Source organism: Bombina bombina, chromosome 11, assembly GCF_027579735.1.
Source record: "Bombina bombina isolate aBomBom1 chromosome 11, aBomBom1.pri, whole genome shotgun sequence".
In the NCBI taxonomy this organism is placed as follows: domain Eukaryota; kingdom Metazoa; phylum Chordata; class Amphibia; order Anura; family Bombinatoridae; genus Bombina; species Bombina bombina.
In genome coordinates, this window is record NC_069509.1 from 80,792,734 (window position 1) to 80,820,720 (window position 27,987).

At 38.4% G+C, this 27,987-nt stretch overlaps 1 protein-coding gene across 3 annotated transcripts in view; it reads left to right on the forward strand.

Annotated features, from left to right (window-relative positions):
• The first annotated feature begins 7,313 nt into the window (after positions 1-7,313).
• Positions 7,314-27,987, forward strand: part of RAI1 (retinoic acid induced 1) — a 602,776-nt gene continuing 582,102 nt past the window's right edge. For 2 of the 3 annotated variants that reach the window (XM_053694387.1, XM_053694388.1), the window contains exon 1: positions 7,315-7,910. The gene's annotated coding sequence lies outside the window, so the exon portion shown is untranslated. Of the gene's footprint in view, positions 7,911-27,987 lie in introns of all 3 variants that reach the window. The other variant, XM_053694390.1, reaches the window with a different exon arrangement.

The window sequence follows — 27,987 nt, forward strand, 5'->3', positions numbered from 1 at the left end:
CAGGAAAGAGTTGCTTGTTGTTCATATGAGCTACACATCCTTTTAAAAATTGGCATCAAAAGAGTGACTTAAAGGGCCACTAAACCCAAAATCTTTCTTTCATGATTCAGATAGAACATAGAAATTTAAACAACATTACAATTTACTTCTATTATTTATTTTGCTTCATTTTTGAGATATCCTTATTTGAAGAAAAAACAATGCACATGGGTGAGCCAATCACATGAGGCTTCTATGTGCAGCAACCAATCAGCAGCTACTGAGCATATCTAGATATGCTTTTCAGCCAAGAATATCAAGAGAATAAAACAAATTAGATAATAGAAGTAAATTAGAAAGATGTTGAAAAATGCATTCTCTTTCTAAATCATGAAAGAAAAAATGTGGGTATCATGGCCCTTTAACTGAGTTCTTATGCTAAGCTTTATACAATTTTTTTTTTTGTGCACCCTTCTGCCCCCCTCCCCAACTCTTTTGATACACAACCTTCCTACCCTCTCTGGTCTGTGATTGTTTTTTTCTGCACCTTGTTAGTGGACAGTACAGATAATCAGAAGCTGTACTGCCCTTGGGTGTCTATTGCTCAGTACTGTAATATAGGTCAGTCATGTGCTGTTACGACCCATCTAATATACCTTTTTTAACTTATTTTCTTCTTTTTCATATTTTGGTACTAATGGAGGTCTTTAGGGGAAGTCCCCACCTGATGCTATCGGCCAGGAAAGCAGGGGCATCCCTTTCTAACTTGACCAGTTGTGTTTGTCTCTTGTATTTATTTTTCTATTTTTGCCTATGCCTGGTACACAGGCTACCCTCTTAAACAAGGCATTTTTTGCCAATTTGAGGTAAAGTGATTATAGCTCCTTTAGGTATATGTTTAATTTCTCATTGAAGAGCTTGTCATTTATGTATTTATAGCTTTGAATCTGTAAAGTAAAAGTTACATTTTAAGAAATTAGTGCACCCATAACCTCCTTTCCTTTTCTCCCATATATAACCTATAGTATTTGTGGAGTGGGGATAGCACCAGGTGGTTACTAGTTATATACCCACCTGTGGTTTCTATGTTAATACACTAACACTAACCAGGGCCAAACTGGGAATAAAAAACAGCCCTAGAAAATTTAGAGACCAGTCCTATTTTCTGTTGAGTCTCAAAGGGGATTACTGGGATACGCCTTCCTCCAATATTTTTTTTTTTTTTCAAGAATTAAATTATATTAGTTTGTATTAAAAAGAAGTGGCAGATTGTTGTTATATAGGCACCCTAAAACCCAATTGCATGCATTAATCACCCCTTTAAAATGTAGCTTTCCATCCCCAGCTGCTGCAGCCCACCGGGAAATCTCCTGGTATCCTGGCAGGCCAATCCGGCCTTGAGACTAAACCAAGAATTCACACCAGATAGTGCAACTTTAATATTCAATTTGACCCATCTAACATAGAAACGATCAACAAAGCACAGATTGAACAGAGTGTGCATATAAATTGAATTAAAAAAAATGCTGGTATCAAATAGCAACATTCCAAATTCAAATATTATGTCGCTTTAATTATTTATATTTATTCTCCTATAATCCTGCCCAGGGACATTCCATGCCTTTTTGATATATACACAGATTATTCATATATTTCTAAATTGATGTGAAGCATCTTCTCTATATTATGCCTCTAAAATAATGCAAATGTCTCACCTTTGTAAGCATCAATCTGTTATTAAGGAACCCACCTTTCTTGGAAATAATATTCTCCATTTTATTTAGAATAAATTTGTACTTATTGTCCCAGATCTTTATGTGTTGCACTTTTACAAGAATAAATTGGGCTCTGAAAAGAGTTAAATGCTTCTACCTGCTGCCATATTTGGCTTGAGAAACTAATCGGCAAATGCACGTCTATTGTTTATTCCCTACATTTACTAGGCCATGTCTGTAAAACAATGGCTAGGAGGTAACTCTTCATTTCAACTTTCCTATTAATTTCATACTCCCTTTTATTTAATTAACTCACGTCCCATCATTTCAACTTCCCACTATTGATTTTATTTCCCATTTGTATTAAATAACTGCCACATAAACCTTTATTTTGGCCACCCCCTTTCATGTAATTCTCTTAATGACTTAGGGCTAGATTACGTGTGGAGCGCTATCTTAACGTGCGCCCATAAAGGGGCAAATTTGCCTGTTTATGGGTGCACGTTAAATAACTAGCCATTACAAGTGGCTGGTTAATGCTCCCGCAAGCTTGTGGTTTCACTTTGCGCTTAGCACAATTAACCAGAGGTCAGAACTCTGGTTAAAAGATGCCCCTATTGCCCCCAAAATAGAGTACTGTGCACTTAAAGTGAAAGTCAAGTTACTGATATCGCTATATAGGGTTATATCAATCCATTCTAAATAACATCACTTTCAGTAATTCCATTGCTCCCCCATGGGCGTCTAAACCCGTTCTCTATACTCCCCCATTTAGCAATGCGTATGCGGCTATCCTCCATGATCAGATGCACGTTCATGATAGCCGCATGCGCATATAATTTCTGAAAGGAAATCTATTATCCTGACGTCACTTAATTCTAACAAATATCGGACCAAGTAACAATATGTTTAATATCGGAGCTGAACGCATATTAACGCGCATGAGCAAACTATTGGGCTCACGAGAGTGCGCACGGAAAAAGGACGTATAGTGCAGGTGGGACTGCTCTTGCATATAACACTAGTTAAATAGGAAGCTAGCAGGGGATGGAGGAAGATAGCACAAGGTACGCAATAAAAAATATAAAATTCTTGAATATAGGAACAGTATGAGAATAAAATAAAGTTAGCGACTATAATGTATATTGTTACTAGAATCCATAGCGTTCTTTAGTTATATGAAAATTTACTTTCACTTTAAATGTAAAATAAAGATGTGCATTTTTATTTAGAAAACAAAACAAAAATTGCACAAAGGAAAGCAGTTATAAAGGTTTAAAGTGAAGGGAAGTGGGTTGTTAGGAAAAAAATTGCAGCCTATGTAAGTGTGCTCTCATAAACGCTTAGCGTCTGGGCCATGCGAAAGTGTGCTGGTATTAGAGTGGAGCACAAATATCAGGCTTGTGTAAGCGCAATATTGCGCTCCACTCGTAATCTAGCCCTTACTCTTTTTTTCAATTTAACTGTCCTGCATTCTTTAAACCCTTATTTTATTTAGTTACACCCGCATTTCATGACACCCAGTTAATTGAACCCAATTGTATTTAATTATTTAAAAGGAACACTGAATTCATTTTTTTTTTCTATCATACATGCAAAACAGTAGTTAAAGGGATACTTAACCCAATTTTTTTCTTTCATGGTTCAGATAGAGCAGGCAATTTTAAGCAACTTTCTAATTTACTCCTATTATCAATTTTTCTTTGTTCTTGCTTTTCAAATGATGATAGCAAGAGAATGTAATCTAAGGAGCCGGCCCATTTTTGCTTCAGTACTTGGGATGTGCTTGCTAATTGGTGACTAAATGTACTCACCAATCAGCAAGCGCTGTCCAGGGTACTGAACCAAAAATAGCCTGGCTCCTTATCTTAGATTCCTGCTTTTTCAAATAAAGATAGCAAGAGAACGAAGAAAAAATTATAATAGGAGTACGTTAGAAAGTTGCTTAAAATTGCTTCCTGTAATGTGGTGATCCTCCACAGCCAAAAGTTGAGTTTCTTGTCCCCTTTTTTTTTTTTTTTTTTTTTTCCCTTCCCTCCCCTCCTTTTTTTTTTTTCTTTCTTTTTTTTTTTTTCTTTCTTTTTTTTTTCTCTCCCTCTCTTCCTTTCTTTTATCTTTCTTAACCTGCTTTGGTTCTGTTTAGTTAACGAAAGTTTAAAGTGTGTCATGTATATAAAAAAAAAAAAAAAATCCAACTATATGTACATATATCACATAAAAGGGCATTATTGAATCTTTAAGAGAAAGTAAAACTTGATGTTTTGGAATTTTTTTTGACTTGTATTGTATTTTGTTGTACCTGGCCCTGCGCGGCATAAAAAGGTTGAAATTATTTGATTGTACACATTGATGGATATAAATAAATAATTTAAAAAAAAAAAAAAATTGCTTCCTGTATTTGAATCATAAAAGAAAACAATTGGGTTTAGTATCCCTTTAAATATATTAAAATATGTTTCCATGAAAAAAAAATATATATATAAAAAGGCACCTTCCAGTTAAAATTGGAATGGACATTAGTGCATATCAGTGTTGGTTAGAAGCATTTTTTGCAATATAAATGTAATAGCTATCATTGTTTTGTTCTTCTGAGCGGTCGCTTTATGTGGGTACATATTGACACAGTGTACATTAACAGCTATGACTAAAATAATGATAGCTATTATTTGAAAAATTTGTAATGTATTACAAAAATGTTTCCCATTACTTAGACCAGAGGTCAGCAATTTTTTTCAGTAAAGGACCAGTTAGAAAACATTTTAGGTTTTGCAAAAGGCAAAATCAAGGCTATTCTGTAAGTACTTCTATAACATAAGAGGAAAAAAAACCCAAATGTCCGCAATTCTTTATTGACAATATTTAAACTGACAAACAAACGAGGTGATGGGGGAAAGCAGATGTGGACTCCTTGCCCAATGTGCTTAGAGGGATATGGCTGCACCTCACTGACAAGGGGGTTGCCATTTCCCTTGTTCAGAGACTTGCCTGGTATTTCGGGACCGGACTGACCTTGTTAGGCGGGATCAGACTGATACACTTCAAGGGACAGTCTAGTCGAAAATAAACTTTCATGATTCAGACAGGGCATGTAATTTTAAAGGGACACTGAACCCATTTTTTTTCTTTCATAATTCAGATAGAACAGGCAATTTTAAGCAACTTTCTAATTTACTCCTATTATCAATTTTTCTTCGTTCTCTTGCTATCTTTATTTGAAAAAAAGAAGGCATCTAAGCTTTTTTTAGGTTTAGAACTCTGGACAGCACTTTTTTTTATTGGTGGATGAATTTATCCACCAATCAGCAAGGACAACCCAGGTTGTTCACCAAAAATGGGCCGGCATCTAAACTTACATTCTTGCATTTCAAATAAAGATACCAAGAGAATGAAGACAATTTGATAATAGGAGTAAATTAGAAAGATGCTTAAAGGGATACTAAACCCAATTTTTTTATTTCATGATTCAGATAGAGCATGAGATTTTAAGCACCTTTCTAATTTACTCCTATTATCAATTTTTCTTTGTTCTCATGCTATCTTGATTTGAAAAAGCAGTACTGTAAGCTTTAGAGACAGACCATTTTTTGTTCAGCACATGGGTAGCACTTGCTGATTTGTGGCTAAATGTAGCAAACCAATCAGCAAGCTCTACCAAGGTGCTGAACTAAAAAATGGGCCGGCTCCTAACCTTTTATTACTGCTTTTTCAAATCAAGATAACATGAGAACAAAGAAAAATTGATAATAGGATTAAATTAGAAAGTTGTTTAAAATTGTGTGCTCTATCTGAATCATGAAAGAAAAAATGAGGGGTTAGTATCCCTTTAAAATGTCATGCTCTATCTGAATCACGAAAGAAAAAAATTGGTTTCAGTGTCCCTTTAAGCAACTTTCAAATTTACTTTTATCATCAATTTTGCTATATTCTCTTTGTATTCTTAGTTGAAAGCTAAACCTAGGTAGGTCATATGCTATTCTCTTATGCCTTGACGACCGCCTCTTATCTGAATGTCTTTTGACAGTTTTTCACAACTCGAGGGAGTTAGTTCATGTTTGCCATATAGATAGCATTGTGCTCATGCACGTGGAGTTAGCTAGGAGTCAGCACTGATTGGCTAAAATGCAAGTCTATCAACAGAACCAAAATAAGGGGGCAGTCAGCAGAGGCTTGGATACAAAGTATATTAATATAACTGTGCTGGTTATGCTAAACTGGGGAATGGTAAATAAAGGGATTATCTATCTTTTTAAACAATAAAAATTCTGGTGTAGACTGTCCCTTAAAGGAAAGTTTTCCTATGTGAAAAATACAATTGGGCTAAAAGAACCTACTCCCAGGTGGTAAGCAGGCCATAGAACAAGACACTGAGCTGTTGTTCGTTCCTGGCAGGCTGTTTCTCTTTCTATATATAAACAAATGAGTCACTCAGAAATGTAAAAGAGGCAGTAAAGTCAAAATTAAACTTCACATAAGCGTTGCAGTTTTAAACTACTTTTCAATTTGCTTCTATTATATAATTTGCTTTGTTCTCTTTGTATCCTTTGCTAAAAAGCATAGCTAGGTAAGCTCAGATGCAGCAATGCACTACTGGGAGTTAGCTGTTGATAGGTGGCTATATATATATGCCTATTATTATTGGCTCGTCTGATGTGTTCAATTAGCTCCCAGTAGCTCCCTGCTGTTCCTTCAACAAAGGATACCAAAAGAATTATGAAAGTTTGATAGAAGTAATTTGAAAACTTGTTCAAAACTGTACACTCTATCTGAATCTAAAAAAATACATTTTGTGTTTCATGGCCCTTTAATTTGGTTACAGCTTCATTTTATTTTTGTGAAGAAATGTTGCTGTGGTGAGATTCCATTCTAAATGATCTCATTTTCTCTGAACATTGCTTTACTTTGAGTTGTGAAAATGGTGTCCAAATATATTAAATGAATCTGTAGTAGTGCAAAAGCTGCCATAAACACATAGACAAATGAGAATGGCTGTGTTCCTATAAAACTTTATGGATACATTTCATATACTCTTAATGCCATGAAATATTTTTCTTTTTCATTTTTTTTTTCCTCAAGTAAATGTTAAAAAAATTTGGCACTTGCAGGTCTTATTTGGCACCTGGATAGTATACGAACACATCCACTTTATTATGGGACTAAGAAACAATTAATTAAATTAATTTTAGACCTCACATTATTTTATTTACCTAAACCACTCCCCATGTATTTTAATCCCAATCGCCATAAAGCTTTTATTAGCCCTTTTAGATAATCTCCAGTAACCTACACATAATTTGGCTTGAAAGCCATACATGTCCCTCTGTGTGACCGTGTAGCAGCTGCTACCTCTGAGGAAGAACAGGTCTGACATTTTATTGTAGGTGAGATACCGAGCACAACACATTTCTTGTATAAGTGTCTCACTCCATGTGTATTTCTACTAAACTATTGTCAGACAAGGAGCTGAATATATAGGGCGAAGGCAAAGCAAACATTATGCCCCGCTCCCTGACGGGTTCTTGCTTGCTACACCACGGGCAGCCAGTGCAGGTGTCGCATTGATGTGCCAAGAGGCGGGCCTGCAGCTCGGCCTAGCCGGGACCCGTGTTTCCCGCTTGGGGGCGCTCTTAGCGATGTCGGGTGACCTGGCCTTCTAAACACGGTCTCCGATCAGACTGTTCCGGAAGGTTTTGTACCAAGACCGAGCCGTGGAGTGGGCAGCGAATAAAACCACACAGCCAAGACTGCCTTTGTCCCCGAAGCCAAGCCTGGCATTGTCGTTTGTTATAACTGAGTACTGCCGCTTACCAAACCAAGGCAGTGTTCTCACTACCCAGACGAGCCTGGCACTGCCACAGTCTGCTGTGCTTACCACATCCAGGCTATAACTTACAGCTCGGCACTGCCCCTTTTGCAACACCAAAACATCCCCCCCCCCCCCCCACTTGCGCCTCAGCTCCTACCCTAGCGATCCACAACTCCTAGACTTTGTCCCCATATCACAGCTGGTGACTTCCCTCATATTCCATCTGATCTCTGTACGATCTTATTACCATCTGGGCACTACCCATATTACAACTGGGCATAGCCACCACTGCCACAAGCTGTGCATGGTCTCAGATTCGGATTAGTGAAGCTGCCTCTACAGCCCATCTGCCCTGGTTGAGGATACATGGACCCCCGAGGACTTGGGGCACAGGAGTACAGTGGAAGGAAGAGGTAAGTGCGCCATGGGTATTGGCATCCTGCCTGGCAAGCTTGATTCTTCTTGCAGTTTGTGGCAGATACATATTTTAAGTTTATGGTCTTTTGTAGTGCATACAGTAACATACCAAGTATTTAAACTATTCTTTATAGAGAGTGACTGTGCTTTGATTTTATATATTTTTTTATTATTATATATGTTCCACTGTACCTTGATTGCCAGTAAGTATTTAGATTCAGAGCTAATAAAAACAAAATACTGGCCTCCTTTTCTGCAACACTTGTCCAGCAGAAAGTGGCTACAGATACAATAACATACCGGTTATCAACCTTTTCACTGGTTACAGACCACAGGGAATTGTCCAATATGTCCCCATACCCCCTTTTCCAAACTGTCAAAATCATCATCATCACCAGTTAGGTACCAAAATGACTTCAAAAGATGTCAATAACTTGGTTCTATTATTTATATGGTAGCAAGGAACAGAACAGGATTTTAAAACGTTTATTTTATATAAAAATAGGGAATCACAAATGCAAAATCTAGCTACAACCAATGAGATTGTTGCTGTTGTTTTTGTGTAATCAAAATATGGAATTGAGGTATTGATAATGGTAACAGTTAATACTATTTTCTTTTTAAAATATTTAGGGATCCAGTCCTATACCTCCATCAAATGTTTTCCATATCCCCAAGGGGTATGGATTCCTTTGGATAAGAAAAGAAAATAACAACATAAAACTACCCACTAATTACAGGGGGCACCTAACAATAATATTAAAAAACTAATGCAAAAAAACCCAACTAAAATAAATAGTATGTTTGCTAATATAAGTGTGAGTCCAATAGTAAAATATTCCATTCTCAGGCACCGCCACTTCCAATCGTATAGGCAACGATAGTAGATGCCTGATGAAACAGTCAGCAGACTGAGAAATGCGTTGTAAATAAATATATAGAAAATGGAAGTGACATTTACACAAGTAGTAGTGCATGGTGGGAGTTGTAGTCCACAATAGACATACACAATGTATATTTATCTTGTAAGTGCCAAGTAAAGTGATCATTCTGGAACTGAATAAAAAGTGACATTTATCCAAGCAGTGCCTAATGGGAGTCTACACTGGATAATGCATGCTTGTCTTTATATTATCTTGTGAGTGCCTAGTACATCAACTTGTTACACCTCTTAGAACCCTAAAAAATGATGGGGGCAAATTAATAATTTACCTTATAAACAAGGGAGGGCCAGATTAAAATATCTTGAGGGCCACATATGGCCCCAGGGCCGGTACTTTGAGACCACTGGTTTAGAGTATATCTGTTGTAGAACCCCCTGCTTTATTACCAGTTGCACATTTGCATACAGAAAACAGCCTGTTGCATTACACTTTATACAGGTAGCAGTTCACCAGAGTGCCAGTCAGCTGGAGACTGAGAGTACCAGCCTGTGCTTATTGCATCATTGTTTTCGGTGCCATCTTAAAGTGTGAGTCCTTTCTTCTCTGAATTTCACATATTTGAACAAGATTACGCTATGTGGCACCCTTTTGTTGTGTGACCTCTGGATAAGAAGCCCCTGCTATAACACAAGAGCCAAGGGTGGTACAATACAATGTATAGATAGGTGATTTATAGGGTGACCATATTGCCGCTTTAAAAAGGGACACATATGAAAAATACATATGTCAGGGTTCTTATACAAAACATTTCTTTAAACAGCCCTGACGTATGTATATTTCATATGTGTCCCTTTTTAAAGTGGTAATATGGTAACCCTAGTGATTACATTCAAGCTTAGAATGCGAGATGGATTTACTGAGCAGGGTTTTTTGGATCCTATGGAACCACTGGTGTCATTTCTTTTGATATGGCTTTATAGTTTCATTTTCATGACTACCAGTTGGCCACACTGTATTGAAGCCCTCTCTTGTAGTCAAGGGTCAGCCCTTCTAGTGTTTGAAGATGCTTGTGTTTGATTGCCAGCCCCGTTCATTTCTATTTCATATGCAAAAACATTATAGGTGATATCTGGGAGAGCAGTGGAAGTCTGGGATAAATATCCATGGTGGCAATGTCACCAAACAGTGACTTAGGTCCCACTACACTTGGATAAAGAAGTCACAAGTACACAGGTCTGCATTTAATTATTTTGCGGATCTATGAAATATGTCTTATCTATACGCTTTGACAAAACAGTTTGTATAATAAAATATATGTTAGTTATAAGGCAATTTAACCTCTTCATTACTGGGAATTTCAGACAAAAGCTTCCCCAGATTACCAGGATTTTTGCTATCACTCCATAACAGAAATACAACCTTGTTTTTTTATTTACCTGTCAAAACTATATATTTTTTTAAGAAGACAACCCAAGGTATTAATCTAGGCCCATTTTGCTATATTTCATGCCACCATTTCCCCACCAAAAGCGATCATATATAAAAAAAAAGTTTTTTTTTTTTACAAACTTTGGTTTTCTCATTGAAATTATTTACATACTGGTTGTGCAAACATGGCACAAATGATTGTAAAAGCTTCTCTGGGATCCCTTTTGTTCGGAAATAGCAGACATACATGGCTTTGCCATTGGTTTTTGGTAATTAGAAGGTCGCTAATTGCAGCTGTGCACCACAGTTCTGAAATTCCAAGAAGTGAAGGAGTTAATTAATTAACTGGTAAGGGAAATACTATACAGCCCATATTAGACACTTAGGGGCCGAATTATCCCCGTTTGGCTCGCTGGAAACTGCAGTTATGAAGAAGCTATACAATTGGGCTGATTGACACCCCCTGCTAGCGGAAGATTGGCCGCGAATCTGCAGGGGGCAGCATTGTACAAGCAGTTCACAAAAACTGCTTGTGCAATGATAAATGCAGACAGCGTATGCTGTCGGCATTTATCGATGTGCGGCGGACATGATACGCTACATTGTATCATGTCCGTCCGCACTTTAATAAATTGGCCCCTTAGCCCTTAAACCTCTGTTAGACATAAGCCCACCAATAAGCAAGCGCTACCCAGGTACTGAACCAAAAATGGGCCTGCTCTTAAGCTTACATTCCTGATACCAAGAGAATGAAGAAGTATTGATAATAGGAGTAAATTAGAAAATTGCTTAAAATGGCATGCTCGATCTAAATTATGAAATAAAAACATTGGGTTTCATATCTCTTTAAAGCAATAGTAAAGTTTAGTTTTAGTACATTTACTATGTAAAACGATATGACTGATTTAAATATTTTTGATGAAAAAGATGTTAAAATGTTTATTTTTGTACCTTATATTTAGTCACCACACAGTTCTCTCCTCTGCTTAACATAGCACAACTTTCTTGACTGACTGTTAGTCCAGCCAATGACAAGCATAGGTCACGCACTATTGAAATCTGTATCAGCGCTATCTATTAGGAAGCTCATGTGCAGTTTGCAGTTAGGATGTGAGGTACACTTGCCATTGTCTGCACCGCCCCCTTATCCAAAAGCAGCACCGTGTTGGGTGATGGAGAAAAGCTTGCAGGAGATAAATTTATGGAGCAAAAATAAATCTTTAAAAAATTAGCCATATCTGCTTGACTGGACGTTTTACGCAGTACTTTTTCTAAACCTAAACTTTACTATCACTTTAATATTTTTTGGGGGCAAAAAATATTTTTAACATGTTTGCAGACTTCCCAACTCTCCCTTTTTGAGAGGGACAGCCCTTATTTCTGAGCTCTGTCCCTCTAAGACAGTTATATGTACCTATTTGCAGAATTCCCCCCACCCATAGACCACCCAGACACACCTGTGATCCCAACCATTATCCACATGTGACTCCACCCCTACCAGCACGGCCCCGCCCACAAAATGACCATGCCCCCCCTAAACCTACTGAGTGCCTAATATCTAGCCACAAATGTTGGGAGGTATGTGTATGCCCTTCGAAGCCCTGTCCCTCTACCTATGTGCAGAATTTCCCCCACTCATAGACCACCCAGACATGCCTATGATCCCAGCCATTATCCACCGTGACTCCACCCCTCCCAGCATGGCCCCGCCCACACAATGCCCCCCCCTCAACCTCCTTAGTCCCTAATGCCTAGCCAGAAGTGTTGAGAAATATGTGTATGCAATGCATGATATTTTTATTTAGTGCAATGTCCCTTTAACTCTGTAATCTATAAAGTACCATTGGTAGCAAGTTTTCTGCTTCTAGTTCCTATCTTGATACAACCTAAGATTGTGCTCCCACACAGACAATTGGAACATCAATAGAAAGTTTGACCACAGTAAAAATAAACTGTTAGTTATAAACACCATCTGATGAGAAGCCCACAGGGCACCCTTATGCTCAGTGCTATAGCATGAAGTATATAAGTGTAAGAGCTTTGATACTTTGATGTTTCATATATATTTTGGGGCATGTAATCAAGAATCATGTTCCCAGCTAGTAATATTCATTAGAGGAATGATTCAGAACACATTTCTTTCCTCTACCATAGTATGCCTATTGTACCATAGTCATTGTCTTCCACCACATTCAGATCCCTGGGATACATTTACATCACGAGTGCTGGATTTCAAGGCCATAAATTTCACCTTAGTTTATCATATTTATGTTTAGATACATTATACTTAAAGGGACATTAAACACTAAATAAATGTTAGATAGAATGATGCATTCAAAGAAAAGATTAGTCTGAGAATAACGTAGATTATTTAAAAAAAAAAAAAACTTCATTAGTTGTTTAAATATTGACAAAATAAGTGTACAGTTTTAGTGTCTATAAAACAATGGGAGCTGCCATGTTGTAACTTAGGTTACCTTCTGTGCTGTGGCCAATTAGGGACAGTTATAAATAGGTCACTAGAGTGTGCAGCCAATGGCTGTGTGGAATAGAACAGTGTTCTGCACTTCTGTTTTTAACAGGAACAGAAAAGCTCACAATTTTAGAATGGAATTACAGGAAAAGGGGACAAAATAAATAATGAAAGTATATTGCAGATTTTTTTTATTAATATACGATTTATCATTTTATATTACCATCTCAAATTGTTTAATGTTCCTTTAAGAGATGCACTTACTACAAGCCTAGCTATGCAGAATGTGTACTAAATAACGACTACATCACAGTAAAAATATTTCATGCATATGAAATAGCTGTAATTAAATATATTAAAATATATTTTTATACAAAGGTTAATAAACATTATTTCACTTTATTCTCATGACATCTTTTGTTGAAAAGCAGGTATGTAAGTTTAGGACTGTGCACTAGTCTAGAGCATTATATTGCAGCAGTTTTGCAAGAATACCTTTAACAATGTAAGAGCACTAGATAGCAGCAGTGTTTTCTGCCATATAGTGCTTCAGACAAGTGTATTCTGCCTATCTAGGTATGCACCTCAACAAAGAATACCTTGAGAATGAAGCAAATTTGTTAACACAAGTCAAATGGATTTTTTTTTAAATTGTATGCTCTAAATCATGAAAGAAACATTTTGGATTTCCTGTCCTTTATAGGGACAAACCCCCCCAATTTTTTATTTCACGATTCAGATAGAGCATACAATTTTAAACAAATTTCCTATTGACTTGTGTTGTACAATTTGCTTAATTCTCTTGGTATTGTTTGTTGAAGCATTGCACTACTGGTAATTAACTGAACACATTTAGTGAGCCAATAACAACATGATATAAGGGCAGCCACCAATCAGCAGCTAACTCCCACTAGTTCATTGCTACTCCTAAGCCTACCTAGGTATGCTTTTCAACAATGGACAGCAAGACAATGAAGCAAATTTATAATAGAAGCATATTATTAGATTGGAAAGTTGTCTAAAATTGTATGCTTAATCTGAATCATTAAAGGGACAGTCTAGTCAAAAATAAATGTTCCTGATTCAGATAGGACATGCAATTTTAAACAACTTTCCAATTCACTTTCATCATCAATTTTACTTTGTTCTCTTGTTATTCTTAGTTGAAAGCTAAACCTAGGTAGACTCATATGCTAATTTCTTAGCCCTTGAAGGCCGCCTCTTATCTGAATGCATTTTGACATTCTTTTCACAACTAGAGAGCATTAGTTCATGTGTGCCGCCATATAGATAACATTGTGCTAAGTCACATGGAGTTACCTAGGAGTCAGCACTGATGCAAGTCAGTCAAAAGAACTGAGATAAAGGGGCAGTCTGCAGAGGCTTAGATACAAGGTAATCACAGAGATAAAAGTGTATTAATATAACTGTGTTGGTTATGCAGAATTAGGGAATGGGTATTAAAGGGATTATCTGTATTTTTATACAATAAACATTCTGGAGTAGACTGGTGTAGACTGTCTCTTTAAAGAAAAAAAATGGGTTTCATGCCCCTTTAAGTAAAATCTCCTTACTAGCAGTAAATATATGTGTTATGTACAGGATGCTCTTTTTGAAAATAGCCACACTCCTACATAAGCCTGACAAAAAAAACCCAGTTGGTTTATTCAGCACAAGGATGTCCATTAAAGTGAAGGTAAAGTTTTCACGATTGCATTATCTAATTATACTTTTTACCAAAAATAAATATTAGTTTAATTCATAATTTTTTTTAATTCTAAGTTTAAAATGAGTTTTATAGCTGTAAACTTACTTGCTTTTCAGTAGAAAATTCAACCCGCAATAATTTTTTTTTTTATTTGCTGGTCACGTTTTTATCTCTGCCTATTGAAATCCTGGCCGTTAGGCCGCCGTCAAACTACGTCATCCACCTAAGGGATGATCTGCGCAGGCGTTTCGCCTTTGTTTTTGGTACAGAAGATTACCGCATGCGCATTGCTTAGTAGACAATGCTGTGTGCATGTGCTGATCATTTGGATTCTCCTGAACGCTGTATTGAGACACGTATAGAGCGGGTGGGACCGCTCTATACGTCACTGTCACAAAGATCAGGAAGTGGATGTGGGGAGGAGTTATTAACATAACAGTATGTTAATATAGAACAGTATTATTCTGCAAATAAATAATGAATTGTAAAATAAAGTTAGCGTTCATAATATTGGAACTAGGAAGACTGTTTCTGTTTAGAAGTAGCTAAAACTTTACCTTCACTTTAACCCCTTATCGACACGGACACGACAGTGGCAAGACTGCGCTATTCCTGCATTCAGAAATAACCCCTCTGAGTGAGAACGTCCGGTTGTCATAAGGGTTTAAAAGAGGTTAAAAAAGATGTGATGATCATTTTACGATCAAACAAAGAAAACATTTGAGTATTATTCACTTTGAGAAACTCACATTTTAGAAATACAACTGCGTCATCAAAATCGTTGCTATCTTTCTATGATACAAAATGTCTCACTGCAAAGATACACACAAGTGACATAGACAGCCAAATCAGGTTATACACATTTAACCCTTTTGATTGCAGAATATCAACTAAAGGGTTAAATAGCAGACTGTCAGCCAGTTTCGAAGACTCTCTTATTTCTGCAACTCTCAGCTGTTTAAAGGGAGCAGTTTTTTGTTGTTGTTTTGTTTTGTGATACACTCCCAGCCAGTGCGTCCCTGTAGAGAATGCAATCGAGGCTTTGATAAAAGAACTAGCTGTGTTTTATTATACCCTAGAGGCAAGCAAAGGAAATCTATACAGGAATCTCTCAGTAACTCTAAGTTAGTTTTTTTATTTTTTTTTTATTTGTGGCAGCATTAATTGGGACGGCTGCTTGTTTCTGTGCAGATGGAAATATTCTTGGGTTTTTGTGGTGCCAGTATGGGTTTATCCAGTGACTGATTTTTAGTTTTTTTTTTGTTCTCTGCCAGCGGTATTTATTGCATTGTAGTCCCTGTCTGGCAGTGCCAAGGCATTTAAAGGGACACTTAAAGGGACAGTCAACTCATTTTTTTTATTATTTAAAAAGATAGATAATCCCTTTATTACCCAATCCCCAGTTTGGCATAACCACCATGGTTGTATTAATATACTTTAAACCTCTGTGATTACCTTGTATCTAAGCCTCTTTTGACAGCCCCCTGATCACATGACTTTTTATTTATTTATTTATTGACTTGCATTTTAGCTGTTTTGTGCACAACCCACGGGTGTGAGCACATTGTTATCTATATGGCCCACATGAACTAGCACTTCCCTGTTGGGAAAAGCAAATAAAAAAGCATGTGATTAAGAGGCTGACTATAGTGCCTTAACACTGTTAACCTCCAGATTTCTGCCTGTTAAGTTAACAGGCAGAAATCTGGAGGTTTTAAGTTAACAGGCAGAAATCTGGAGGTTTAAAGGTTATAAAGTATATTAATAGAACAATGATGGTTGTGCAAAGCTGAGGAATGAATAGTAAAGGCGTTATCTATCTTTTTAAGCAATAACAATTTTAGTTTTGACTGTCACTTTAAGTCAAAATTAAACTTTCATGATTGAGATAGACCAGGCAATTTTAAACAACTTTTCAATTTACTTCCATTGAAAAATATGTGCAATCTTTTTATATTTACACTTTTTGAGTCACCAGTTCCTACTGAGCATGTGCAAGAATACACAGACTATACATACATGCATGCTCCTCTGGCAAATAAGGTAGAATCAGTTTTTCAAATGGGCCTTGATGATCATTTTAAATTATGCCAAATTTTGTTTGCTGTAAAAATAAAATGATGTCGAGAACTAGACACAAAATCAGTTAAATCCTGGAACATTGGCACCTTATATTTTCCTCTTGACTCCTAAATGAAACTGCATTGTATATATACGACTAGATTATGGGGTCGATTTATCAAGCTGCGGCGGACGGGGGTGCACATACGCGCCCCTGTCCAAAGCAGCTTGCCTTTGGCAGGCTGAATTCCGCAGCCGGAATTCAGCATTGCACGCGAGCGCTATTTTGTGCTTGCGTGCAATCCTGCAAGCGCACAGCCAATCACGCGTGGGTAGAAGCTGTCAATCTCCCCGGTCAGACAAGACCAAGGAGATTGAAATTTGCCACCTAAGAGGTGGCGAAAGGTTAGGGAAACATCAGTCTAATGGCCGCTGCTTGTTAAATACGGACTGCAGGTTCTCTTGTGAAAACTTGCGGTCGTAGTGGGGCGAAGCCTGCCGAAGGCTTTGATAAATCGACCCCTATAAGTGGATCGTTATTGTTTGTGCGCTAGCAATATCGGCTTTTCTAGGCCGTTTGCACGCAATTTAAATTCTGCCCATATTACAAGTTGAAAGTAAATGCGAACACATGAGTGCAATCGCGATTTATGCTAGAATGATGACCACAACTTCAGAACTCTTGTTAAATGTTCTGCAAGTCAAAAAAATGTCAAATACATTTAAAAGTACAGTTACACTTATAATAACACTAATAAAAATTATTTAAAAGAAAAATTACTATAAAAAGTTATGAGGGCTCAACAATATGAGGTCTTAGGTGTTATATGTTTATATATATATATATATATATATATATACTGTATATATATATATATATTTATATGTGTGTGCATATGTATTTATATGTATATTTATGTATTTACAGACATATATAGACATTGGAGCCCTTTAGAGTCAAGTAGATGAAAACCTGATAAATCATATTTATGCAATATTCATGTTTAATCAAGTGTTTAAATATGTATTTACTGTGAGTATTATACATTCCAATGTTGTGCACATAGCAGAATACCTTCTATGTATTTTTAAATAGGTATTCCTATGTATATATCTGTATATGTCTATACCTATATGAATATATATAGGTATAAATATATATTTGTGCAATCAGATATATATTTAAATATCTCTTTAAGAATAAATAGAACATATTCTGTTATGTGCAGAGCATTGGATTATGAAATATGCAATATTATCTTCATATGTTGTGCTTTTAAATAACCACAATCGTGTTTGCGTGACTTGTGGGTGCTTTTTTTAACTCCAATTTTTTTTTCCGGCTACACTGTAGTTAATGGGGGGATGCAATGTTGCGTTCAAGACTTCTCAAAGTCTATTACCCCGACTTTGCGAACGCGAGAGAGCAACATTTTTACTTTTAACTCGTAATACAATCGCAAATCTCTGAGTGCAAAAAAAAAAACTATTTTATTTGGTGCTAGGTTTAATTTTGTATCCAGATTCCAGTGCACACGGTGCTTTAATAATCTCCTCCCCATCAGATTTTCTGACTCATTTTCTGATTTTAATATGTTTGGGATCAATTCTAAATTCTCAGATTTGTAGAATGCTTTGTCCTTATGTTACATAAGATTTTCCAAGTTGTTAAAGCTATGAGGTTTAAAAGTGCTGGATGGCTGAGGTATTTATTCTGATTCCACCCAGAGCTAATAAGTGAGATTTGCTTTCATTTATTTTTTCTAACTTTTATAGAAAACGTAGTAAAACATATATCTAAACAACTAAAGAATGTAACCACTGTTAAAGGCTCATAAAAGTGCAAAAGGAAATTAGTCTAAGACACTGGTGTGTATATATATATATATATATATATACTGTACAAGTATATTATAATGCATTAGTGTAAGATGGGGAACAAAATATATACATTCATTCATTGGTGTCAGTGGGTTAGTATCACTTAACTGCAGTGCTGAGGTCCAGTCCTATCTGCTCATTTCCCAAACTGTCCTCAGACTGAACTGCCGCTACATGTGCACTGGCACTCTGACAGGCCTGCCCGCTATTTCTCATGTGTGGAGTGGCAGGCCTGTCGCAGCTTGCAGTGGGGGCATTTCATGTTGTGGCCCCCCAGGAGGGCTTTCAAGGCCCGGTACTGGGCTGTGGCCCGTCTGTTGAGAAAACATGGCCTAGGTAATCTTGAAAACCTTGCCTGTTAGAAGGCCTGAGGACAGGTTTTAAAACCAGTGGTCTAATGTGTTAGAACATTTTATTATCGCACTATTGCTCGCATATAACTTTATAACTATGTGTCTAATATAATATAACCAAACTGAAGCACTTTCAGCATTCACCAGCATGATTTGGGCATATTCCTAGAACAGAGATTTCAAGGCCAGGGGTATGATCTGAGGTCTGATGTGGACATATTCCTAAAGTAGAGGTTTTAGGGTCTGGGGTATGATCTGAGGTTTGATGTGGGCATATGCCTAACACAGAGGTTTAAGGGCCAGGAGTCTGATCTGAGGTCTGATGTGGGCTTATATCTAATAGAGGGTAAGGGTTGGGTGTCTAATATGGGCTTATAAGGGCCATGAATCTGAGGTCTGATGTGGGCACATGCCTAACACAGAGCTTTCAGGGGGTTTATGCCTAACACAGAGATTTAAGGTCCATGGGTCTGATCTGAGGTCTGATGTGAACATATGTCTATCACAGAGGCTTCAGGGCCAGGGGTCTGATCTGGACATATTTGTTATATAGAGGTTTAGGACCAGGGGTTTGATCTGAAGTTTGATATAGGCATATACCTAACACAGAGGTTTCAGGGTCTAGGGTCTGATCTGGGCATATGTGTTACACAGAGGTTTCAGGGCCAGGGGTCTGATCTGAGGTCTCGTGTGGGCTTATGTCTAACACTGAGGTTTCAGGGTGTTTATGCCTAACACAGAGGTTTTATGGCCAGGGGTCTGATCTGAGGTCTGATGTGGGCATAAGCCTAACACAGAGGTTTCAGGGCCAGGGGACTGATCTGAGGTCTGATGTGGGTATATGCCTAACACAGAGGTTTCAGGGTGTTTATGCCTAACACAGAGGTTTCAGGGTGTTTATGCCTAACACAGAGTTTTCAGGGCCAGGGGTCTGATCTGAGGTCTGATATGGGCATATGCCTTACACAGAGGTTTCAGGGGTCTGATCTAGTGAATATAGCTAGCAGGAACATTTGAGGTCTAATTTGGGTATATAACTGACACATGCTGCAGGCAGTGGGGGGGTCTGATTTGAAGTTTGATATGAGCATATCACTGACAGGTGCTACAGCAGCATGGTCACATATGGAGTTTGATCTGAGGTCTAACTGCTGTTAAACATATCTTTCTTTCCCAGTTGTCCAGTCTTTTTACAACCCTATTCATGTGCATACAGCAGCAGTCAAATATATTGGTCACTGACTTGTGCACAGTGTATACAGCCACAGCTATAAGACTAAGGTTTCGTTTAGAAGCTGACATAACCATGGAAGTGAACCCACATCACCTCGCTTCTGTGATGTCCTGAATTTGTCAGGATATGTCCTGAACTGATCCTATAAGCTTCTGTGCAGTGTGATATTTTGTAAGGTCTGTCCAAACCAAATCTCTTTTAAGTGGGGGGAAATCATAGTTTAAGTCCAGAATCATTTTGTCTTCAGAATAAAGTAAATCCTGGCTTGCTGTGCAGGTAAAAATAAGAACATAACAGTTTTCTAGATGCATTATACATTGGGGAAATGTAGTGCATGTGGCACATTCTAACATACTAAAATGCCCTAATTCTTTAGACTTTACAGCAGGGGTAGACAACTGTTTCAAATGTAGGAGCCAGTAAGAATATTTAGGAGTCAGACAGTGCTATTTGTATATAGATACATGGAAAATAACCCCAAAATTTAGGAACCAGGGGTAACATTTTAGGAGCCATTGGCACACTGGGTCTTGGTTGGGTTTGTCAAGCCCTTCTCCAGAGCATGGTTATTAATGAACTAATGCTCATCTGTAATTATGTGTTACACCCTTACAAAGGTACATACATCACATGAACCAGGCCCGGACCCGTGCCAGTCTTGATCATGACATTGTTGGTGATTCAAAGCTATGTTTGTATGACGATTCTGATTGGTTGAGCAGCCATGTTAAGCTCAGGAATGCAATGAATTACAGCTCCCCAGCTAGACTATACTTTTTATTATTATTATTATTATTATTATTATTAATAATTAAAGATACTGTGCTGGGCATTAGAAATTGGATGTACTACATTTAGAGGCTGGACATGGTTTTCCTGAACATCATGATATTGTTTCTCTTGTTAAGTGTATCCAGTCCACGGATCATCCATTACTTGTGGGATATTCTCCTTCCCAACAGGAAGTTGCAAGAGGATCACCCACAGCAGAGCTGCTATATAGCTCCTCCCCTCACTGCCATATCCAGTCATTCTCTTGCAACTCTCAACAAAGATGGACATAGTAAGAGGAGAGTGGTGTATTATAGTTAGTTTTTTAACTTCAATCAAAAGTTTGTTATTTTTAAATGGTACCGGAGTGTACTGTTTCATCTCAGGCAGCATTAGAAGAAGAATCTGCCTGTGATTTCTATGATCTTAGCAGAGGTAACTAAGATCCATTGCTGTTCTCACATATTCTGAGGAGTGAGGTAACTTCAGAGAGGGAATGGCGTGCAGGTTTTCCTGCAATAAGGTATGTGCAGTTAATATTTTTCTAGGGATGGAATTTGCTAGAAAATGCTGCTGATACCGGATTAATGTAAGTAAAGCCTTAAATGCAGTGATAGCGACTGGTATCAGGCTTATTAATAGAGATACATACTCTTATAAAAGTGTAATATAAAACGTTTGCTGGCATGTTTAATCATTTTTATATATGTTTGGTGACAAAACTTATTGGTGCCTAGTTTTTTTCCACATGGCTGGTTTGATTTTTGCCTAGAAACAGTTCCTGAGGCTTTCCACTGTTGCAGTATGAGTGGGAAGGGCCTATTTTAGTGCTTTTCTGTGCAGATAAAATACTGACAGAGACATTCAGCTTCTTCCTGCAGGATCCAGGACATCTCTGAAGGGCTCAAAAGGCTTCAAAGTTGTGTTTGAGGAGGGTAACAATCACAGTAGACTGTGGCAGTTGTTGTGACTGTGTTTAAAAAACGTTTTTGTCATTTATTATTCTGTTTTTGTTATTAAGGGGTTAATCATCCATTTGCAAGTGGGTGCAATGCTCTGCTGACTTGTTACATACACTGTAAAAATTTTGTTAGTGTAACTGCCTTTTTTCACTGTTATTTCAAATTTTGTCAAAATTTGTTTCTCTTAAAGGCACAGTAACGTTTTTTATATTGCTTGTTAACTTGCTTTAAAGTGTTTTCCAAGCTTGCTAGTCTCATTGCTAGTCTGTACAAACATGCCTGAAACAGAGGATACTTGTTCATTATGTTTAAAAGCCATGGTGGAGCCCCATAGGAGAATGTGTACTAAATGTATTGATTTCACCTTAAACAGTAAAGATCAGTCTTTATCTATAAAAGAATTGTCACCAGAGGGGTCTGTCGAGGGGGAAGTTATGCTGACTAACTCTCCCCACGTGTCGGACCCTTCGCCTCCCGCTCAAGGGACGCACGCTAATATGGCGCCAAGTACATCAGGGACGCCCATAGCGATTACTTTGCAGGACATGGCTGCAATCATGAATAATACCCTGTCAGAGGTATTATCCAGATTGCCTGAATTGAGAGGCAAGCGTGATAGCTCTGGGGTTAGACGAGATACAGAGCTACGAGATACTGCGTCACAATATGCAGAACCTGAGGACGGAGAGCTTCAGTCTGTGGGTGACGTCTCTGAATCGGGGAGACCTGATTCAGAGATTTCTAATTTTAAATTTAAGCTTGAGAACCTCCGTGTATTGCTTGGGGAGGTATTAGCTGCTCTGAATGACTGTGACACAATTGCAGTGCCAGAGAAATTGTGTACGCTGGATAAATACTATGCAGTGCCGGTGAGTACTGATGTTTTTCCAATACCTAAAAGGCTTACAGTAATTATTAGTAAGGAGTGGGATAGGCCCGGTGTGCCCTTTTCCCCACCTCCTATATTTAGAAAAATGTTTCCAATAGATGCCACTACACGGGACTTATGGCAGACTGTCCCTAAGGTGGAGGGAGCAGTTTCTACTTTAGCAAAGCGTACCACTATCCCGGTTGAGGACAGTTGTGCTTTTTCAGATCCAATGGATAAAAAAATTAGTGGGTTACCTTAAGAAAATGTTTATTGAACAAGGTTTTATTTTACAGCCCCTTGCATGCATTGCGCCTGTCACTGCTGCGGCGGCATTCTGGTTTGAGGCCCTGGAAGAGGCCATCCATACAGCTCCATTGACTGAAATTGTTGACAAGCTTAGAACTCTTAAGCTAGCTAACTCATTTGTTTCTGATGCCATTGTTCATTTGACTAAACTAACGGCTAAGAATTCCGGATTCGCCATCCAGGCGCGTAGGGCGCTATGGCTCAAATCCTGGTCAGCTGATGTGAATTCAAAGTCTAAATTACTCAACATTCCTTTCAAGGGGCAGACCTTATTCGGGACTGGTTTGAAAGAAATTATTGCTGACATTACTGGAGGTAAGGGTCATACCCTTCCTCAGGACAGGGCCAAATCAAAGGCCAAACAGTCTAATTTTTGTGCCTTTCGAAATTTCAAGGCAGGTGCAGCATCAACTTCCTCTGCTTCAAAACAAGAGGGAACTTTTGCTCAATCCAAGCAGGCCTGGAAACCTAACCAGTCCTGGAACAAGGGCAAGCAGGCCAGAAAGCCTGCTGCTGCCTCTAAGACAGCATGAAGGAGCGGCCCCCTATCCAACAACGGATCTAGTAGGGGGCAGACTCTCTCTCTTCGCCCAGGCGTGGGCAAGAGATGTTCAGGATCCCTGGGCGTTGGAGATCATATCTCAGGGATATCTTCTGGACTTCAAAGCTTCTCCTCCACAAGGGAGATTTCACCTTTCAAGATTATCTGCAAACCAGATAAAGAAAGAGGCATTCCTAAGCTGCGTACAAGATCTCCTTGTAATGGGAGTGATCCATCCAGTTCCGCGGACGGAACAAGGACAGGGGTTTTATTCAAATCTGTTTGTGGTTCCCAAAAAAGAGGGAACCTTCAGACCAATTTTGGATTTAAAGATCCTAAACAAATTCCTCAGAGTTCCGTCATTCAAGATGGAAACTATTCGAACCATTTTACCCATGATCCAAGAGGGTCAGTACATGACCACAGTGGACTTAAAGGATGCCTACATTCACATTCCGATTCACAAGAATCATCATCAGTTCCTGAGGTTTGCCTTTCTAGACAGGCATTACCAATTTGTAGCTCTTCCATTCGGGTTGGCTACAGCCCCAAGAATTTTTACAAAGGTTCTGGGCTCACTTCTGGCGGTCCTAAGACCGCGAGGCATAGCGGTGGCTCCTTACCTGGACGATATCCTGATACAGGCGTCAAGCTTTCAAATTGCCAAATCTCATACAGAGATAGTTCTGGCATTCCTGAGGTCGCATGGGTGGAAAGTGAACGAAGAAAAGAGTTCTCTATCTCCTCTCACGAGGATTTCCTTCCTAGGGACTCTAATAGATTCTGTAGAAATGAAAATTTACCTGACGGAGTCCAGGTTATCAAAACTTCTAAATGCTTGCCGTGTTCTTCACTCCATTCCGCGCCCCACGGTGGCTCAGTGCATGGATGTAATCGGCTTAATGGTAGCGGCGATGGACATAGTGCCATTTGCGCGCCTGCATCTCAGACCGCTGCAATTATGCATGCTCAGTCAGTGGAATGGGGATTACACAGATTTGTCCCCTCTACTAAATCTGGATCAGGAAATCAGAGATTCTCTTCTCTGGTGGTTATCTCGGGCCCATCTGTCCAAGGGTATGACCTTTTGCAGACCAGATTGGACAATTGTAACAACAGATGCCAGCCTTCTAGGTTGGGGTGCAGTCTGGAACTCCCTGAAGGCTCAGGTTTCATGGACTCAGGAGGAGAAACTCCTCCCAATAAATATTCTGGAGTTAAGAGCAATATTCAATGCTCTTCTGGCTTGGCCTCAGCTAGCAACACTGAGGTTCATCAGATTTCAGTCGGACAACATCACGACTGTGGCTTACATCAACCATCAAGGGGGAACCAGGAGTTCCCTAGCGATGTCAGAAGTCTTCAAGATAATTCGCTGGGCAGAGACTCACTCTTGCCACCTGTCAGCTATCCATATCCCAGGTGTAGAGAACTGGGAGGCGGATTTTCTAAGTCGTCAGACTTTTCATCCGGGGGAATGGGAACTCCATCCGGAGGTGTTTGCTCAATTGGTTCTCCGTTGGGGCAAACCAAAATTGGATCTCATGGCGTCTCGCCAGAACGCCAAGCTTCCTTGTTACGGATCCAGGTCCAGGGACCCAGAAGCGGCACTGATAGATGCTCTAGCAGCGCCTTGGTTCTTCAACCTGGCTTATGTGTTTCCACCGTTTCCTCTGCTCCCTTGTCTGATTGCCAAAATCAAACAGGAAAGAGCATCGGTGATATTGATAGTGCCTGCGTGGCCACGCAGGACCTGGTATGCAGACCTAGTGGACATGTCATCCTTTCCACCATGGACTCTGCCTCTGAGACAAGACCTTCTAATACAAGGTCCTTTCAATCATCCGAATCTTTCTCTGAGACTGACTGCATGGAGATTGAACGTTTGATCCTATCAAAGCGTGGCTTCTCCGAGTCAGTAATTGATACCTTAATACAGACACGAAAGCCTGTCACCAGAAAAATTTACCACAAGATATGGCGTAAATATCTTCATTGGTGTGAATCCAAGAATTACTCATGGAGTAGGGTTAGGATTCCTAGGATATTGTCCTTCCTCCAAGAGGGTTTGGACAAAGGATTATCAGCTAGTTCTTTAAAGGGACAGATTTCTGCTCTGTCTATTCTTTTACACAAGCGTCTGGCAGAAGTTCAGGCATTTTGTCAGGCTTTAGTTAGAATTAAGCCTGTGTTTTAACCTGTTGCTCATCCATGGAGCTTAAACTTGGTTCTTAAAGTTCTTCAAGGGGTTCCGTTTGAACCCCTTCATTCTATTGATATCAAACTTCTTTCATGGAAAGTTCTTTTTCTTATGGCTATTTCCTCGGCTCGAAGAGTCTCGGAGTTATCTGCCTTACATTGTGATTCTCCTTATCTGATCTTTCATTCAGATAAAGTTGTTCTGCGTACAAAACCTGGGTTTTTACCTAAGGTGGTTTCTAAGTGAAATCTCATTAAATCACAGTAAAGTAATGTGTAACATCAGCATCAATGAAGCTGATTGGCTTTTTTTCCCCCAACATGCACCTGACAGTAGCTGAAGGATAACTGTTCACATAGAACTTACTTTTTTTAGCTGAAGACATAATGAAGTAAAATATCTTCCTATTTTACATAGAGAGTCTCAGGTGATATTTTCTAGTCAGCTTTTTACAGTTGTACTGCATCACTTTTAAGTGATTTAGCATACGGGTAATATGTCCCTTTAGGTATGGTAACATTTACTTGACCTAGCAACAGTCTACACAGTGATTGCTTATTCTTTCTTTTTCGTTCTTTTTAATATTTTTTATTAATGACTTGGAGCAAGGATTAAAGGGACAGTCAACACCAGAATTTTTGTTGTTTAAAAAGATAGATTATCCCTTTATTACCCATTCCCCAGTTTTGCATAACCAATACAGTTATAATAATACAAGTTTTACCTCTGTAATTACCTTGTATCTAAGCCTCTGCAGACTGCCCCCTTATTTCAGTTCATTTGACAGACTGGCATTTCAGCCAATCAGTGCTAACTCCTTGGTAAATTCACGTGCGTGAGCTCAATGGTATCTATGTGAAACACATTAACTAATGCCCTCTAGTGGTGAAAAACTGTCAAAATGCTTTCAGATTAGAGGCGGCCTTCGAGGTCTATGAAATTAGCATATGAACCTCCTAAGTTTAGTTTTCAACTAAGAATACCATGAGAACAAAGCAAAATTGCTGATAAAAGTAAATTGGAAAGTTGTTTAAAACTACATGCCCTATTTGGATCATGAAATTTTGCACTTGACTGTCCCTTTAAATAGCGTCATCTCTATTTTTGCAGATAATACAAAGTTGTGTAAGGTCATAAGGTCAGGGCAGAATTAACTTGCTTTACAAGGGGATCTGCAAAAAATTAGAAGAATGGGCAGGTAAATGGAAAATTAGATTTAATACTGGAAAATGCAAGGTTCTACATTTTGGAAGTAAAAATAAGCAGCCAATCTACAATGCAGGGCGGCTTCTAAGATTAAGATACTAGCATGTATTAAAAGAGGCATTACCCTTAATATCTAGAAGCTTGCGGAGTCAAAGCCAAACTAATTTCATTCCCAAGCAGCTTACCATAATGGCTTGCATTCAGAAGATCTAATGTTAGTAAAGTGTACTCTTACCATAGAATCAAACAACATGTTTTATCTATATAGGGGTGTTATGCTGGTAATATTGACTAAAAAAACAAATTTATCCTACTGTTGAATGTTGTTAAACTGCAGATCCCCTTACCCAGTATGAGGTATATATTTGTATAACCCCCTTTCTCTACATGGCCCTAGCTGACAAACTCCAATTTACCTAGGGTCCCCTGATATACATAATATGCTCTACTAATGTCCTAACCCAAAGCATATTCTTAAGAACTAATTTTTTTCACTTATACCTTCTTTAGTTATCTCCCATTCTGAAATATGATGCTGGCGATGGTAATTTTTGTGTGTTGATTGGACCTTCTGGCTCTTCACTATATAAGTCCTGGTGTCGGCTCAATTGCTATATTTATACTATAAGTGATGAGACACTATCTTCCCATAACTATTTACTTCTGTAAATTATATATAGATCTGCTAAATAACCTGGAAAACAAACTTAGCCCTGTACTTATGATAGTGGGGTTGGCTAGTTACCTATCTTTCCTACGTGAAAGAATGATGACTTCATGTCTGATGCCCAAATCTGAGGTATGCACATAGCGAACCTGCAATGGTCTATACTTTTCCTCTAAAGTTTTATCCCTCCGGAATATGTGGATTTACATTTACATACTCCTCCTATAATTGTTCTTACCAGATGCTAGCAGTGCTCAGATTAATAATATGAAGCTCTCTAAATGGCTATAGAAGGGTTAAAGGTATTGGAGAGCTAATTCTTATTTCTCCATGATATAGTAACATAGTAACATAGTAGATAAGGTTGAAAAAAGACTGAAGTCCATCGAGTTCAACCTATACAAATCTAAAATACTTACAAAAAGCTCCAGTTAAGCTTAAATAACCCCATTAAAATGTGACCCATTTAATACTAGCAATCATATCCATGAATTTTGTTTATATACAGAAATGTATCCAGACTATTT